This window comes from Fukomys damarensis, unplaced genomic scaffold (genome assembly GCF_012274545.1).
Source record: "Fukomys damarensis isolate Sample0158 unplaced genomic scaffold, DMR_v1.0_HiC HiC_scaffold_16, whole genome shotgun sequence".
In the NCBI taxonomy this organism is placed as follows: domain Eukaryota; kingdom Metazoa; phylum Chordata; class Mammalia; order Rodentia; family Bathyergidae; genus Fukomys; species Fukomys damarensis.
Genome location: NW_022900928.1, coordinates 74,229,342 through 74,232,323, shown reverse-complemented (window position 1 = coordinate 74,232,323; position 2,982 = coordinate 74,229,342). Strand labels below are relative to the sequence as shown.

Genomic DNA, 2,982 nt, shown 5'->3' with positions numbered 1-2,982 from the left:
AAAAAAAAAAAAAAAAAAAAAAAAAAAAAAAAAAAAAAGCTGAGCACAAGATCTATGCTGGAGCAGCCAGCTCAGAAATAAGGGGTGAGAAACTCCTCTAGGCAAGGAATATTCTGGAAAAAACCCAAACAGTCAAAAAATTCTAGGCAGCAAAAATAACCAAGGCAGCAACTGTGCAAGAGTCACAGAGGACTGACGCCGCAGCAACTGCCTCGCCTGGGCAGCGTTAAACTTATTCTGAGACAGGAAGGACACAGCGGCCTCACAAGGCTCTGACTAGGCCAGAAGAGCTCCGAGGAACCAGTTACAGGCACACTTTGGCAACACTGACATCTTGTGGCTGTAGAACGCCTGGTCCCTGGGAAAAGGTAGATTCATTCTTCAGCACTTTCTGTGGCATACCTTGAGTGGCTGCTGGGGTTTGGAAATGGGTCTAACTTGGCTCCCACCTTCAAAGACCACTGCCCCTACAGCCAGGCAATGATCAAACCCTCCTCTTTTTGTAACTTCTGTCTCTCCTGCCACTACACCAAACATGCCAAGGGGCAAAGATAGCATCATACTTAACTCTGAAGCTACTATATCAACCATAGGGCCCAGAACGGCAGAACAGCTGCCCCTATTTAATAAGTGGCAAGTCCTTCTGAATAAGGGACCCACTGTATCCACACATTTCACTTGCGAGGCACCCAGAAAGCCTCCAAATGGAAACGTCAGTAAAATGTTTAGTTCAGTGTGAACTAGGCGATTCTTGGAGAAGCCTGGGGATCTAACTTGGGACCCTGAGTTTGCCAGGCAGGTGGCAGAACCACTGAGCTAAATCCCCAGCCCGTTATTATTATTGTTTTGAGGTAGAGTATCACTATACAGTCCAGGTTAGTCTCAAATATACTATGTGCCCATGATGGCCTTGAACTTGTGATCTTCGTGCCTCAGCCTTCTGGGTGCTGACATTACAGGGATGTGCCACCATAGCTGGCAGCAGGTGATGATTTATTTGTTTTCTGGTACTGGGAATTGAACTCAGGATCTTGCACTTGCCAGGCAGCCATGGTGCCACTGAGCTACATCTCTGGCTCCATGGTGTTTTTCAAAGACTAGTACCTTTCAAAGTTTAATGTATGCCAGGCATGGTGGTGCACGTCTGTAATCACAGCACTCGGGAGGCTGAGGCAGGAGGATCGCTATGTGTTCGAGACCAGCATGGGCTACACAGTGAGTTCCAGGTCAGTCTCAACTACACAGTGAGACCCTGTCTCAAAAAACCAAAAAAAAAAAAAAAAAAAAAAAAAAGTTTAATGTGTATGTGACTCATGGGAATTTTGCTAACACACAGACTCTGATTCTGTAGTGTGGAGCAGAGCTTGGGATTTGGTTTCTAACAAGCCCCCAGGAGGTGTTCACACTACCGAGTAGTAAAAATCTGGGACAGATACTGATAAACTATGACCCGTACATCACATCTGAGCCACAGCCTGTGTGGTACAACCAGCTAGCCAGGAGTAATATTTTCAGAGGGGTGGAGAAGGAAGAGGAGATGAAGAGAAGTCAGAGGCCATTTGTGCCTCTGGAGGCCTAAAACACACACCCTTTCCCAGAATGAAGATTTATCCAGTGAGCACTAAGCTACACTCCCCAGCTCTTTTTTCAAACTTTTATTCAAGATAGGATCTTACTAAGTTGACCAGGAAGGCCTAAACTTGCAATCCTCCTGCTTCAGCTTCCCAAATGGCATACACCATGCACTCAGCTACTCTGGCTCTTTACCAAAAAGAAAGTTTGCCAGCCTCTAATCCAGAAAGTCACCCAGAGCCAGGGTACACAGCTAAATAAGACAAGGACCAGACTCTGAAGCAAACTGTTGAGCCTTCTAAATTTCAAGGCCTCATCTGGGCAGGGAAGGCAAGAGTGCAAAGTATGGATGTTAAGCCAGGGAAAGACAAGTCCTGTCTGAGAGTAACCAGTGGGCAGAAATGGTGCTGGAGGAATGGATCATGGAGACATGGGATTCTGAGCAGGAAAGAGGGTCCTGGAAAGTCATGGTCACTTTCGGAGTTCATCTCGGAAAAGTTAAGTGGAAGGAGAGAGTAATGACCAGCACCATTTCTGCACAGTGCAGTACAAGTACTATAAAAATAAAATAAAAAGGAAACCTTAGGGATCTCATCTGAGCAGCAAAACCTTCTAAATTTGGCTGAGGGTTGGGAAAGGAGGTGGAAGATCTGGGAAAGGTAAAAGAAAGAGTATGGTGGCAAAATGATGGCTCTAGAGCCTGTAGTTTGGGGGCTGCTCCAAGTTGTGTTTGACTACAGTGCCTTCTGTCACACTTCTGCCACCCATGTAAAGGAATACACTTCTTAAATGTCACTGCCTGACAAAGTAAATATAGCTGTCCACTTCTGTCAACTCAAACCAATGAAGCTGGCTCCCTTTCAGTAAAGACCAGGCTGTTTTGCTTTCTGTTGTGAAAGGTCTGCTTGTCTCACATTTGCAAAGAACAGTATAGTGCTCATTCACAGGGGGAAGGGGACACATGGGACAGGGGACAGGGACGGGACATGGGGGGATAGCCATGGGGATAGACAGGACATGGACCACAGACCACAATAGACTTATCTATTAAAAAAACTACAGGACAGGATATCTGGAAAGCCACACTGTTCCTAAAACCTGGAGGGCAAATATGGAACACAGAAGGATGAGACTAAACACCAAAAATGTCTCAACGTCCTGGTTGGAAAGAACTGTTAGAGTCAACTAAGCTGCCTATAAAATCTAACTGTCCAAAAAAAATGTGCATTGGGGCTGGGGATTTAGCTCAGTGGTGCTACGGCCTGCTCTGCAAATGCAAGGTACTGAGTTGATCCCTGTACCAAAAAAAAAGCCGGGTGTGGTGGCGCACGCCTGTAATGCCAGCACTCGGGAGGGAGGCTGAGGCAGGAGGATCACTGTGAGTTTGAGACCAGCCTGGGCTACAATAGT

At 46.3% G+C, this 2,982-nt stretch overlaps 1 protein-coding gene across 1 annotated transcript in view; it reads right to left on the bottom strand.

The window, feature by feature from the left end:
- Dcps (decapping enzyme, scavenger) overlaps window positions 1-2,982 on the bottom strand; it is a 41,622-nt gene that overhangs the window by 35,146 nt on the left and 3,494 nt on the right. The gene's annotated exons all lie outside the window — the stretch shown is intronic.